This window comes from Phocoena phocoena, chromosome 4 (genome assembly GCF_963924675.1).
Source record: "Phocoena phocoena chromosome 4, mPhoPho1.1, whole genome shotgun sequence".
NCBI classification, from domain to species: Eukaryota; Metazoa; Chordata; class Mammalia; order Artiodactyla; family Phocoenidae; genus Phocoena; species Phocoena phocoena.
The window spans coordinates 119,215,978-119,232,448 of NC_089222.1; positions in this window are offsets into that span (position 1 = coordinate 119,215,978).

Sequence of the window (16,471 nt, forward strand, 5' to 3'; positions counted from 1 at the left end):
TAAAACTGACTCATTGGTTAGGAGTATGCTGATGGAACCCTTTATCTATTCTGCCTACAACATTGTTTTCAAGTGATTGACTCCTGCCATTGAAAGTGTTATACATGATCAGTTATTGATGCAGTGGTTCAGATCTTGTGCAGAGGTTTTCATATATCTCATCTCCCTTAATCCTTTAACTAACGATGAAAGGTGGGGATAATTATCCCTATTGTATGGATGAGAGTTCTTAGAGTGCTTAAGTAATTTTCTTAGAGTTCCTGGTCTAGTAAGTGTCCATGTTAGGATTTGAACCTGTGTTAATGGTGCTTCCAGTCCATGTTATTTTCCATTGCACTATAAATTTAATGATTTTGACTTTGAGAGTATGAGGAACATTAAATATAATCCTCTGATTTAAAAGCTCTTTTTTTTTTTAACAGTTGAAGAAACAATGTTCTGAAAGTATTAAAAATCAGTCATAGATGGAGAATAGTGATATTTTATATAATAGGTATTTTTTAATATATGAATTACATTTAATGTTGTTTAAGTTAAGCAATAGCCAGTGACCAATAAAACACTTTTGATCATAAGAGTTTTTCTCCAGAAAGAAATGATGATGTATATGGGTAACGATTACATTTCTAGTATGAGGCTGTTTTGCACATCAGTGGCTTAAAATATTAAGAGCTGTGGAATAGTACAATAGGGGGGAAAACATTCTCTCAGTCAGGAAATTTCACTAGCTTGTTTTGTTAACATATATGTTATTATAACCAAAAAGGTACAGAAATTGGAGAGGCGCAGTGATTTTTCATTGTGGTCATCAATAACACCCAGTGCCCCTGAGCAGAGCACTATTGTGGCATTCCACAGAAGCAGAGACTCAGAACCCTTCCCATAGTGCTTCACTGCTCTGAAGTAGGTGTTGTCACTAGATGATGGCATCTCTTTAAAATTCAGTTTGTTCATATCACAGGCTGTGTAGAAAGAAACTTGAACTATATTATAGACCACTTGTTAGTAAAAGTTTTAAAATTAGATTTCTAACTTCTGTTGATAAGAGTAAGACTTAAAAGAAATGAGGATATGGGCATAAAATACATTTTATAAAATTGTTAATCTACTTCAGTTAAGTTTTATGTAATGCTGGATATTATTTTTCAAAATATCTTGGTGAACATTGAAAAATTTGGTCCAAAATCACTTTTCCAACACTCAGATATTTGATTTATTGTCTTTTAGAGCTGTGATCATTGAATGCTCTTTCTTTAACTTCCTTATTTTATCCAGGAGAAAATGGTGACTTAGAGGGAAAGAAAATGTTTTTTCTGCTCATGGTAATAATACGAGTGCCTGGAAAGTTGGCTTTGAATATAAATCTCCCTTCAAGTTTTGTATTCCTTTCTTTACATAAGGACCTCATTTATATCAAGCTAGCAAATGTTCTGTTTTCCTCTTTTTAAAATATTAGTGGTATGAAAACAGAATAGAAGGGGGATTTAGCTTCATTATTAAATGTGAAAAAGACTAATAAAACATATATATAATCGAATATAACCTTGCCATGAATTATTGTTTCTGTAAAGTCACATTATTAAAAGTTTCTAGTTTATAATTTCATCCTTGATTTATATCCTAGATCACTCTGATCCTTTAATGAGTTTTGTTGAAATGTTCACTTAGCATCCTTTCTGAAAAATTGAAGATAGTCCTTTGAATTTTTTCTTTATGAGATTAAAAGGTTTTTTTTTGCTAAATGGAGATATTTAACATACATGATTCTTAACCATACAGCTGGATGAATGTTTTACATATGTGTAAATATCTGTAAACATATGCATACATGTAATCTCTCAGATCAGGATTTAGAAATTTCCAGCATCCCAGCAGACTATTTCATGCCCTATTGATATCTATCGCCATAGATTAGGTTTACCAGTTTTTGACTTCATATAAATAGAATCACACAGCACATATACATTTTTGTCTGGCTTATGTTACTCATCATTTTGTCCATGTGATTTTCCCCATTTGCATATATCAATAGGTTGTTCCTTTTTATTGTGGTGTAGTATTTTTTATGTGAATATAGCAAAATTCATTTATTAATTCTACACTTATTGGTTGTTTCCAACTGTCTTTACATAATTTTTAAAATGTAGATCTGGTGTCAAAAAGGTAGAAGTCAGTTTTTCTCTCTAGTAGAGAAAATACGAAATAGAATCACTTTAATTAAACCATTAAAGGCAGTGATTGCTTTATATAACTGACTCATGCATATTTGAACCACATGACACAAGGACTCAGCATCACTATTATTAATGGAAATATTTTCTGAAACTGAGAACTAGTATGTATTATTTTAGGTAGATGCTACATAAGTATTTGAAAATATTTAAACCTTTAACCATTATTCTTTTGCTTTTGTTATTTATTACATATATGTAACTATAATCATAGGTTGGCCCACATATGCATCTTTTTAAACTCAATTATCAATTTTTTAAAACTCAATTTTTTTAAAGTCCTTATGGATTGCTGAAATTTTATGGTGTAGAAAAAATTTAAACCATTGTCTTTGGCAAAGAATAATTTGGAATGATTCTGAACATATTTAACCTCATAATTTCATATATGAACAAAATAAGATCCAATATTTTGACACTAAGGATATATATTTGTTTGAAAGTAATGCAAATAGTTTTAGAGAGATTTTTGTTACCATTTTCTGTCTTTTTTTTTTTTGGTTCCAGGGTTCCTATCATTCTATATTCAAATTTAAGATGATTTACTCTACTAGGAAAACACAAACATTACCAATAAAAATTGAAAAGTTCTTTGTTGTAGAATAAAATAAGATTAAAGTGTTGTTTAGATGTTATTAAACAACTCACTTATTGAGTCATTTACTAGCTTCTACTGAGTACATCCCGCAGTGCTAATGAATATATTTGTTACATTGTCTTTATTGGTAAATAATCTGGGATTTAAGCAACTGCTTTAAATAAAATAAATAACATTAAAGTAATGTATTAAAATGTAGTTTACAAAGCCCGTTCACATAATACACACATTAACTCTGACAGGGAGAAGATATCGCACTTCCCCAACCCAAACAGTGAAATAATTGGTATCCTATAGTTAGTAAAGAATGATCTATGAACTGTACTAGGATTTTTTTTCCCACTCTAATTCTGTTATCTCTTATTATAAGAAACTACATCTCTGTAAATAATGGAACCCCATTTAAGAGGCCCAGGGAGAATTGTTTACTACATTTTTCCAAAATATTTTTTTAAACTGGTTTTATTTATATTTATTGCACTACAAAATTCCCTTATAATATGGAAATTTATCATCAATAAATAATAATTTGTTTTTACAGGTCTTTCAGGGATTATATTTTAAAGACACTTTAGCCTCTAAAAACAGTAGTACCACTTTCTAATATTTTTCTTTTTATACAACCAGTCCAAATTTGGCTGAGATCAGTGATGCTTTTTATTATTTTTGACAACTATACAATGCCCAATAATGATTCTATTCTTGATACCAGCTGGCAGTAACCTTCCCTCTCAGATGAGTTCATAGATGGCCTGTTCACCATGCAAACATGTAATGGACACTACAAAATTCCACTGCTGTGCTTCTGCTTAATTAGGTGTAGTTTCATCTAATAGGAAGAGAAAACCAACTTCCTGCAATGCTTCTTTTTCCAGAATTTTATTTTAGATATTAAATACATTTTTAAAACTGTGAAATATCTGAAAGCCTCTGAAAAAACAAACTAATGCAGACATTTAAAAAATACTAGTTTGCCTTACTACTATGTTATGTATCTTTGGCTTTGCAAAAATATGGTTGACTTCAAAGTACTGTCCTCTTTAACTCAGGATGTCACCTTGTAGCGATTGACCTTTACTGACCCATGAAAATGGATGGAGTTATTCTGATCTCACTATGGAGAAGGTCAAGTTCACAGCTTGGATTTGAGAATAGCAGAAGGAATCACCTTAGAGGAAGAAGCTGATTTTAAAAAAGCAAATGTTTATTTACATTGAGTCCATTAGAAATAGGTAGATATCAGGAAGGAAACAACTGCAGAATTACTTCAGGATATTTTTAAAGCGCCTCTACTTAGGTATCCTTGTCTAAATATGCTAGCTTTATAGCCATTTCCTCATGAAGAATGCATCAACTTTTCTCTAGACCCATTTTTTTTTTCAGTTAACACATGCCTATTTTCTTGCTGTAATATTTAAGCAATTTTATCTTAAAGATTTCATAATACTTCATCTGTCCTTATTTCTGTTGTTTTGCAATTCTGTTTGCTTTAATAAAGCTGCTATAAAAAGCAACCATGGTAATCAGAAATAAATATTATAATTCACAAAACTAGCATGGCTTACAGAGATACAAGTTAAAATATAGTAGAATATATGCATATATTTATTATAAAATAAGTTCATCTCAGTAAATATATATGTATATGCATACATATACATTTTACTATAAATATATACCATAAATACGTTTATATTATATATAATATTATAGATAAATATATATTTATAATAGAATGTATATGTATGTGTATCTATTTACATGTACACATTTATTTACTGAGGTGAACTTAATTCCTGAAAATTATTTTATGCTTTGAAAATTTTATCTGGAATAGTCTAAATCTTGGGTTATCTTGGGTGGGTATAAAAGGTCTCCAAGAGAAAACAGCAAGAAATATGACTTTTTATTAATAGTAATTAATTTTGAAACTATAATATTTATATTCTGAAAACACTATTTTTTTATTTGTTAGTTTGACATAGAGCAAGAAGCAGTACATTAATAGGTTATCATTTTTCCCAATATTATAGTTTTTTGTTAAAAGAAACTGAATTTACATTTAAGTACAATGAACAAAGAAAAGAGCTCAATGTTTTTATTTTGTCCAGACTTATTGTGAAATTAGTCTAAATAATTTCTAATTAAAGTACAAAATTTCTATCAATAACGTGTTTTAAATGCACAGAACTTAACTGTCTATAATAGCTGTTTTGCTGTAATCATAGTTATGTGTATAATTTATCAATAAGTTTTCTTTTGAAGGGAGGGGATATATCTGATATTTCTTTGATTTTTTTCTTGTCTTGTTTGTAAGAAGTTCTAGTTTATAGAAAACTAAATGGCAATTCTGGCTGATACAGACCATAATGATACCCAAACTCAAAAAGAAAATTGCCATATGTAGAAGATTGTCTTGCTGCCCTGTCCAAACTAGTTATTCCTTATTCATTGTAAGACCTAATGTTCATTGATAGGAAATAACATTCCATTCTGATGCATGACTAATTTGTCATTTGAGTTGTGTTAAAAAAATCAATAAAATTCAAGCCATAAAGGATTAAAGAGTTATAGATTATCTCATCCTTTTGCAACATTTTGATTACAAAATTTTTTAAAAAAATCTTTTTAAAGGAAATGTTGCAGAATTAACTGCGAACCTTTAAACCTGTGGTGTTCTTCCAGTTTCTGCTGGGTGCTAGCTATTAAGTAAATGATTCAAGGAAGGAAAAGACGAACAAAGGGCATGATATATGCATTGAGCATAGTAATATCTGCCTTCTCCCTAGAATAATAAAAATCAATCTGCAATCAGAGTGGTTCATCAGTTACCTATCTTCCATGTAATGAACACACATTTCTATACCCTTATTAAAAAGACGTTTGTAGGTACCTCTGTCCCCATGAAGATTATAACTTGGTTGAAAATATTAAGCAGAAATGAGCCACATGAGAAAAATAGAAAATAGGCTAAATTGACTGAGCTAGTGGATTTTTAAAAAAATCATATGCTTGGGCTTCCCTGGTGGCGCAGTAGTTGAGAGTCCACCTGCCTATGCAGGGGACGTGGGTTCATGCCCTGGTCCAGGAAGATCCCACATGCCACGGAGCGGCTAGGCCCGAGAGCCATGGCCACTGAGCCTGCGCGTCTGGAGCCTGTGCTCCGCAACAGGAGAGGCCACAACAGTGAGAGGCCCGTGTACCGAAAAAAAAAAAAAAAATCATATGCTTTAATTAAAAGAAAGAATAACCAAATCAATGCCAGTAACAATCTCTTTGAACAACTTTCTATGAAAAATAGACTTTGAAATTCCATATGAGCCTATTCGAAAGGTAACTGAATTTTACAAGACCATTAGTTGATATTCTGTGTGAAAACTACCCTGATAATATATTGGGAACCCTACTTCTATATCTGTTGTAGAACAGGAATTGACATATAATTAACAAATACATGTTGAATGAATGAGTAAACAATCCTAATAATATGAGTATTTGTTTCTCCAACTGGTTTCCCCTTCTCAACATGGTTCATTTCCTTAAAGACTAAGAAGATTCTTAAAGCTGTTTCTGGAGTGCTTATCTTTCAATGATTCAGTTACTTGGCAGAGGACTGGCATCTAGTTAAAACTTACATATTCAGAGAAATCACTCTAATTCCCATTTTGTAATATTATCAGCCAATGAAATTGATAATTTCAGAGGATCTTTAAGTGTGGGAACTTGTAATCCTTGTGGCTTTATCTGGTCCGTGAAAGAACGAAGGCTTACCAAGGGTTTAATAATTAAAGTAATATTCAATTGTTAATAAATTTTGATGTTTAGTGAGGATACATACAGAAGTATTATAATAAATTTGTTTGGCGCCTATGTTATAATACCTTTTAATTAGTGTAGTAAATGGAGCAGTATTTTTCCTCCTGATGTAATGATAACTTCTAAATACTAGTTCGTAGGTATCCTGATTCTCCTATTCATGGCTGTTGACTTTGGCTCTCTGTATGCCAAATTATCACTAGAAAATTTCTAGTAATCATCAAGAAGGTTTAATCAAAATGAGTTTGTTTAGTTACCAACAAATGTACCCTTAGGAGTATGGGAGAAGCCAAGTTTATAATGATTGAATTATTTTATTACGAACACAGATACAAAACCCACGATCTTTCCCCCTCCTCTCTCTTCCCCCAAAAAAATAAATTGAAGAGAATTGGGAGCAAATAATTTTTTACAGCAAAAATATTTTCAAAATAATTACTAGCACCTACTACTAGTACCTCTTGGAGTCTGTACTGGGCTTCTCCTGGAACAGTATTGTTAGAAGAATGGGTGCTGGAGTCAGACTGCCTGATTCAAACCCACGTCTGCCACTTGCTAGTTATCAAATCTGGGAAAAAGTACTTTCCTTACCTTCCTTTTCTTGTTTGTAACTTGGTAATAATAACACAACTGATTTTTGAAGTATTTGTTAAATTAAAAAATAATAACATCCCTTCCAATTAAGTGACGATGTATAGAATTTAATCCAGATGTGGGAGTGAATATGAATGAAATGGGAAAGGAGACATGCCTTTGGAGATGTTAGTCTTCCTTAATATAATGTCATTGAAAAAAGCATCATAGTAGCCAGTGTACTGCCATCATGGAAGTCAAAACAGAGAACAGAGTGGCAGGTTTCTAAGAATATTGGAAAGTGAGAAATGTTGCCTGCTTCAGTTTTTTGTTTTTTTTAAAATCAGCATTAAGTGGAGGGTATGCCAGCCTTACCTTCCATTTATATTTTATTTTTAAACATGTCATCAAAGAACCATAAGCATGTTAATTACACCAGAGTAAAACTTCAAAGGATCCACTTCACTCATAGTATAGGTTCACATAAGAAAGAGCAATTAATTTAAAATCCAAGTTTTATATATTCCCAGGTTTCCAGTTGGGAGATGACGAAATATACGTTCTCAACTCTCTTATTTCTCTCTGGAATCAATTGTCGCTTTCTTTTGGTCTTGTTTTCTGAAGTAACTGGTTATTTTGATTACCTTCAAAAGGCTGAATGGTGTTCACAATTATCTCCTTTCTCCTTCTGACGCTAATTCTATTGTTTAGTAAATTAAGGGAAAGGAATACCAGATGAAATGAAGCCTGGTATGATTTTTAAGGTTTGGAAAGGAAATCAGTATTAACTTAATTGTTGTCTTTTACGTACAGGTTTGAATATTTATATTTGGAATAGCCTTTGAGCTTAATTCATCTGTTTAGACATGAAATATATTTCCAAGTCAAGCTAACCAATCTTTCATTAAAATGTATTAGTGTCAGTGTATCTTGCCCTGCTTAAAAATATCTTTTTATACTTTCTGTTTTAAACTATTTAATTTTTTTAAACTTTAGTGAGTTTTCAGTGGAAAGTCTTATTTGTCTCTAATCCAACCTCTTTATACAAAGTCTAATAAGTCCATTTTAAGAGCAAAATTGACCTTCTTTAGATGACTAGCTATTAGTGGGGAACACAGCACCTAACCTATGCTGATCTAAATCTCAGAAATGTTTCCTATCTCGGATCTCTTGCATTGCAGATATTGAAAGCATCAATGCTTCTATTCTCTAAAATTTTCACAAAAATATCAGACCTGACAGTGTGATTTTTTTTTTCCTTTTTACCTCAAGATCTAACTAGAAACATAAATCAGAAAAAACTAACTGAAAGAAAAAGTTTGAAAAAAAGAAAAAGAAAATGAATTGATGCTTTGGGAAAGGAAATGATTTGGTGGTAGAGTGTAGATTAGATTAAAGCAACCAGGTTTCAGAAACTAGAGTGTTGATGTAAAACTAGTGATGTAAAAGATGCCCAGAATTCTTGAGTGCAGTAAAACACATGTATAGCAGAGGGCCTTCTGTAGAATCTGGATGTTGCTTGATTTAAAAAAAAAGTGAAAAATATCCTTCAGTGGATCTAGCAATTTCTGAGAACATCTGTATGTTACCCATCCAAAGTAATAAGGAGCTGAAATCATCTATCACTACCTACTGCCACTTACTTCATTTTCATAACAACCCTCTAACTATGTCTCATCAGGAAATTAAATTTCTATCACACAGGTTGAAGGTTATTTACAAAACAGACTTCCACTGTACTAGTTCATCCTGCATATTGCAGCTAGATTATTACAGCCAGATTATTGCAGCCATTTTCCAACTGATCTCCAAGATTTTATTCCTTCGATTATGTACTCTTTTTCTTTTTCCTGAAGTTTCCTTCAAAAATTAAGATCACATCTCTACTTTTCTAAGAATCTTATGACTCTGTTGCCTTAAGTTTGTTTCCTCCCCCACAAACTTGCATATTGAGTATCATTAACTGGTTATTAATACTAAATTGATCTTGGAGAAACTTTCTGTGAGAAAACATTTCTTGGTATTGTTTTGTAAGTTAAAATACATAGGCACCTTAGATGGCTCAATAGAAATTTTGCAGAAAGATTCTGAAAGATTTTTTTTCTCCCCACTTTTTTTAAATTGAAGTATAGTTCATGTACAATATCATATAAGTTACAGGTGTGCAATATAAAGATTCTGAAAGATCTTAAGAGGTACATGGAAAAAGGTGAAGAATAGAGCTGATAGAGAAAAGTGATGGCCTTCTGCAGGGCAAGACACATTATGTAGAGTTTAATTTTTCTTAACCTGCCTTATTGAATAAACTGAACATTTTCAGAAATTCCATCTTTTAAAATATGACCACCACAATTAATATTTAAGACAATAGCTCTACATATAAGCCATGTATTAGGCCTCTGAGGTCATTGCTTGACTAAACACATAGCTTTGAAAATTTCAGAAAATCTCTTCAGAGTCAACTTCTATAAGCTTGGCAATCTGCATTTAAAGATTGAAAAGAATGAGAAAGTGATTTTGTTTCATTACCAAAACATAAAAATTATATGCTGTGGTTTTATTTTTTTTGAACAAGAGTTTAAGTAAGGAGGTAAAATTCTCATTATTTCAGTAACTATTTTCTAGTTGTTAACTACTCCCTGAAGATATTATATTACTAAATTGTTTTAGCACCAATAGCTACCACTGTAATATAATAAGATATTTGAACTCACTGTACAAATAACATCCAGAACGTTTTTAAATGAATTTTTAAAAATCAGTTGCGTTTGTTTCTAAAGTATTTTGTTGGTGGCCATGGTAAAATATTGACAATAATGGATTTAAAATAAATGAATATTCTAATTAATAATAGAAGTCAGACTTCCAAAAAAATTATTGGAAGATAAAGTTTTTGAATTTTTTTATGGCAGTAAAAGAGTAAAATGAAAAAAAGAGAGAAACACAGGTCCGTAGTATTAAACATCTATAAAAATCACTATTTGAACTTTCTTGTTACTTTGCTGTCCTGGACTATCACATTTATATATTGAAATGCTCAATATAGTTTTTATGTTATTGGGGGGGGGAAATGGTGTTCTTCAGAAATACAAGCAAAATAAATTAAAAAGTAACTTCAGTAAGAACTAACTGGAATAATGAGAAATTTCTGTATAATGGTCAAAATAATGCCATTAACTCCTGCAAGATTGCTGCAGTGATTTTTGAAAGCTATACAAGTTGTTTTATCTGATTTTGGCTACCGAAGGCTTTTTCTATCTAAAAGCAGTTGTGGTAATATACAAATGTAGAATAACTTGTGAGTTATATTTTAGATCTAAAACTATATGTATTTAATTGTATGACCAAGTTCATGTTTGGGAAAGCATCACCTGAAAATTGGGTTTTTAGTATTTTAAGTATTGTCAATTGAACTAAGAGGTGATATTTTTCCTGTTTACTTACATGATAGTTTGTATGCTCTATTCAAAAGCAAAATCTCAAAATGCCCAGTTTTAAATGTTACCATAGCTTCATATACCAAAGAAAATAGTTTACTTAATTGAGTTTCAAATCTTGAGCTGGATTTAGTATTAGACATAGTTTAGTGATTATGTATATTTTTCATTGATAGTTAAACATACACACAAAGTATATTTTCTTTTTTAAAAAATGCAAAAGCTGCTTTAACATAAAATATGAACAGTTGAGCAAAGCATGATAAAAATACTTACTTGGAAGGATTGGGAATTGAGCAAGCACAGTGTATTTTTTGCCCCAGAGGTGGCAGTGGGAAAAGGTCTGTTTACCCGAGCTCTCCTGCTTCCAAATGAGCTCTGATGATTTTAGTTTGATGAATGACTTCAGGGAGCTATGATGCCCACCACACTGCCCAATGTCTTGGCCCAAACAACAAATCAGCTCATAGGTCTCCATTAATGTGCTGCTGGAAAGGATGTGGATTGGTTGGGGATGTATACAGGGAAAAGTTATTTCTGAAGATGGTATTTTTTATAAAAAAATATTTTAACTGTGCTTCTCCCCTGCTTAAATACTTCCAAGGTAAAGACTATTATTTCTTATTTATGTCTATCCAGAGTCTTGTATATAAAGGTTCCTTTCCTCATAAATGTTTATAAAATAAAATTTGATGTTAGTAGCAAGAATGAACTTTTTGCTTTTTGTTGCTTGCAGGGTTAAGGCAAAACTCATGGGACAAGTCTGGTTTTATGTCTTTTGTTTGTTTGGGGTGGGGAGTTGTTTTGTTTTTCTTTTTTGTCTTTTTGATGAGCTGTGGTATAATAGAAAAAGAGCCAGCAAGCAAGAAAGAGAGCGATGGTAAAGAGGACAGGAACTAGGGAAAAGTTGTTTGTCCACCCTTTCCATGTCAGCTTCACATTTAAGGCCTTTGCCACTCCTCTTTAGTGTATGATTCAGTTAGTATGGAACTCTCACCAGGTTTTCCTAGCACCATATGTTTGTATATACTATTCTACATCATGAAAAATTCTTCCCTTCTTTTCTATCTGAAAATTGTCTGCTGGTCCTCCAATATTCTGACATCTCCTTTGAAAAATCCTCACTTACTCCCCCAGGCAGAGTTTGATTGTTCTTTTCTGGGATGGTACATATCTCTATCACAATGCTTTTCACAGTGCCTTACAAATATTCATTTACATACATGTCTGCTCTCAGGCTAAACTGTCAGCTCTGTACAGCAAGGCATATTTCTTATTCATTTCTGTATTCCCACCACCTTCTATTATGCCTTTCATAGTTGGCATTCGATGAAAGGCTGATTAATCTTTCTAAGCATTAAACTAGTCTTTTAGAACAATAATGTATTTGCCATGCAGTGATATATGATCCTGAAGAGTAGTTTATGCTCTCTGCTGCCTTTTTTTTCTCCATAAAACTACATAATAAAGAAAAAATGCACCAAATTTAAGAACAAGATTTGTTTGAAAAGTGCTAATTTGAGTAACTTGAATAAAATAGCTAAAGTAGTATGAATATCATATTAAGATAAATTGAGATTATAAATAATTTTTTCCATACTGCTTCTCAGTTTTTCCTAGACAATAGAATATTAAAGTAGAAAAATCATTAGAGGATATCTTATTCAATTACATTATAAATGTATATTGAATAAATAAAGGAATGAATGAAGCTGAGAAATGTTAACTGACACACTCAAGTCACATCTTTTAGTGTCGATGCTAGGATTGGAGCGCAGATCACAATGTCAAGTGAAAAGTAAAACCCTGACTTTTAAAATGCTGTGATTTTGAAAAACTTTTTATTTTCCAATAATTTTAGACCTATAGAAAAGTTGCAGAAATAACACAGAGAGGACATGTACAGATCCTCCCTTAGTTTTCTCTATTGTTAACAACTTATGTATTGATACTTACAGTATAATTATAGAACCTGGGAAATTAACATCAAATTCAGGATCCCACATTACCATTTTTTGTTGGGTCCCTTTGTCTCCTCAATGTTTTATAGTTTCTCTGTCTTAACTTTTTTATGATCGTGAAGGGGACTCATCAGTTATTTTGTAGAATGACCTTCAATTTGGGCTTGTCCGGTGTTTTCTCATGAGTATATTGGGATTATGCATTTTCGACAAGAGGAAGTGTTATGCCCTACTCAGTGCATCATATCAGGGGATACATGATGTCAATTGATCTTATTATTGATGAGGTTAACCATAATCTCTTGAGGAACGTGGTGTTGGCTAGGTTTTTCCAATGTAAGGTTACTATTTTCCCCTTCATTATATAACTATATATTTATTTATATATATATTTATTTTTATGTATATATCTTGGAATAGATACTTTTAAACTGGGCAAATATCCTGTTTTCCTTCAATCTTTTGCCCACTGATTGTAACATTTTTTGGTAGATTTTATCTGTAACAATTGTTACTATTGCATTTGCCTAATGTGATTTTGTATGTCCCTCATTCCTTCTACATTTATTAATTGGAATTCTTCAAAAGAAGAGATGTTCCTTCTTCCCCATTTGTTTGCTTATTCAATTATACATTTACATTAGTGTGGACATGGGTATTTATTTATTGTAGTACTTATAATTCAATACTATCATTGTGTAGTTTATTCAAATTATTCCAGCATTGGTTATTGGGGATCTTTTTCAGGCTGGCTTATTGTCTATTTGATATGTCCCATCCTTTTTTGAGGACTTACTTATTTTTTGGCAACACAAGATATTCCAGACTCACCTTGTGTTTTTCCTGCTCAGCCCTGAAATAAGCCACTTGTCCAAGGAGTTCTTGTTCCTTTTTTTTTTTTTTTTTTAATAATTTTATTTATTTTCAGCTGCGTTGGGTCTTCGTTGGTGCGCGCGGGCTTTCTCTAGTTGTGGCGAGCAGGGGCTACTCACCGCTGTGGTGCGCAGGCTTCCTAGACTAGGGCTCGAACCCATGTCCCCTGCATTGGCAGGTGGATGCTTAACCACTGCGCCACCAGGGAAGTCCCTCTTGTTCCTTTTATTGGAGAATGGATTTAGAAACCAAGATCTCAGTGCCAGCTATATGTATTGCTAACAGGGTGTTATTATTTCTAGTCCTTTATTTTTTTGTGGTGCGCGGGCCTCTCACTGTTGTGGCCTCTCGTGTTGCGGGGCACAGGCTCACAGGCCCAGCTGCTCCGCGGCATGTGGGATCTTCCCGGACCGGGGCACGAACCCGTGTCCCCTGCATTTGCAGGCGGACTCTCAACCACTGCGCCACCAGGGAAGCCCTATTTCTAGTCCTTTTTAATGGACAGTGTTAGGGAATATGTGTATATATACTAATCCATGCATAGACCTTCATCCATATTTATTTCTACATCAATCTGTTTCTAAATATATGAACAATTATGAATTAATATTGATATCTCTGATTCTAATACAACAGGGTTCTCTCTAGCCTCCAGCCTTTCCTTATTTGTAAATCTTCCTCTAATAGAGAAAAATGTGGCTCTCATTATCTATAGTATATTTACTTATTTGTTCAGTCCTGGTATGCACATCAAGTAATTACAAAGTTGATAACCCTTACCCCTGTGGGAGATTGACTTACTAATCAGAGTAAAGTAATCCTGTACAATTATTTTTGCCCCACAGTATCTCAAAATATTTTTTTTCCAAAGCTACTTTGGTTCATCATTTTATTTTCCAATTCCATTCAATGTGGTTGTGTTATTCATTTATAACATAACTAGGTTCATTTGTTACTCATATGTTTAACTCATATACTGGGGTTATTTAATTTTTTATTAATTTTTTTAATTTTATTTTTTATTAAATTTGCCATGGTTCTAAAAGGCAAAACTATCAAAAATGTTATACTTGGAGAAATGTTGCTCCCACTACATCCTTACTACCAGGTTTCCCATTGCTCCCTTCTTCCCACTCTTTCTCTCCCATTCCGTGTAGGTAACCGCCTTTTTTAGTTTCTGGTTTACCCTTTCTGTATTTCTTTTGCAGATATGTAAATGAACAGATACATGTTTATTTTCTTGTATCTTTTTCTTTCTTATAAGAAAGGTAGCTACTATTGATAGTCTTTTGTAACTTGCTTCCTTATTTAACAAATCTCTCTGAAAACCACTTTGACTCAGTTCATAGAGATCTTTCTCCTTCTCTTATACAGCTGCCTAGTAACTTGTTGTGTAGCTCTAACATAATAAAGTCAATGGCTTTCCTGTGCATGAACAGTAGGTGGTTTCCAATATTTTGCAGAAAAAACAATGCTGCAGTGAATAACTTTGTGCACACATATTTTCTAATTGCTGGAGATGTCATGAGGGTAGAGTCCTAGAAGTGGGATTGCTGAATCAGTAGGTGATTGATTGCATATGTAGTTTTTGTTAGGTATTGCCCAGTTTATCTCTAGAATTGTATTTGATTTAGAAACACATTTCCTAATGCATGGAAAAAGAGGAATTTATTCACGTTTTCTTCTGGTACTTATATGGTTTCATTTTAAAAATCTAGGTCCTTAATTCATTTAGAGTTTATTGTGGTGTGTGCTATGAGATATGGACCTAATTTTATCTATTTCCAAATGTCCACCCAGTTGTCCCAGCACCTATTATTAAAAGTTTATCTTTACGTCAGTAATTTGAGATGCCACTTTTAACGTGCCAAATTTCAGACTGTTTCTCGTTGTTGCAGTCCACTTTTCTGGATTATTTGTCTACCTTTGTGCCAGTACTACTTGTTTTAATTATAGAGGCTTTATAGTATATTTTAATCTAGTAGGGCTGGTCCCCCTTACAGTTTTTCTTATGTAGTGTTTCTCTGGCTATTCTTTTATATTTGCTTTGAAAATGGACTTTAATATCAAGTTGTCTAACTCCATAAAATAGCTTGCTGGTGTTTTTATTGAGTTTTAAAATTAACTTAGGAAAAGCTCACGTCTTTTTAATGTTGAGTTGTCTCAACAAGATCAGGGTATGTTTTTTCATTTTTTTCAAGTCTACTTTTATGTCTTTAAAGGGTATTTTTTATTTTTTTAAATGTTCCACATTGTTAAATTAATTCCTAAGTATTTAATCTCCTTTATTGTTATTATAAATGGTTTTCCTCTATCATTATATCCTTTATTTATTTATTGGTATATTAAGGCTATTTATTTTTGTATGTTCATATTATATCATGATACTTACTGGAGTCTATTTGTTTGAATTAGCTTTATCATCCATTCTCTGAGGTTTTCCTTGTATTCTATCATGTTACCCGCAAATAGATACTTTTGTTTCTTCCTTAACTGTGTTTGTGCCACTAATTAATTTCTGTCATCTAATTGCATTAGCTAATATCTTGAGTGCATTACTGAATAGTAGGATAAATAGTAGGCATGCTTACTTTGTTCCCAATTTTAGTGAAGATGCTTCTACTTTTTCCTCATTAAATAAGATAATGGATTTTGGATAAAGTAACCCTTAATTCCTATCTTTTTTGCACTTTATTTAAACATGAATGAGTGTTCAAGTTTGTCAAAGCTGTTTTCAGCTTCTATAGAGATAAATTTTCCTTAGATCTATGACATAATATGTGATAGCAGCAGATTTATAAATATTGAAGTGATTTTCCATTTCTAAAATAAAGCCCATATGGTCCTGGTGCATTATTTTCTTAATATGGTATTGGATTCTGTTTGTTAATAGTTTATGTAGTTTTCTTGCATTAATTATGAGTGATGTTATTCTTTTCTTTCTTCATAATGTATTTATATTTTAGATATCATTGTTATGCT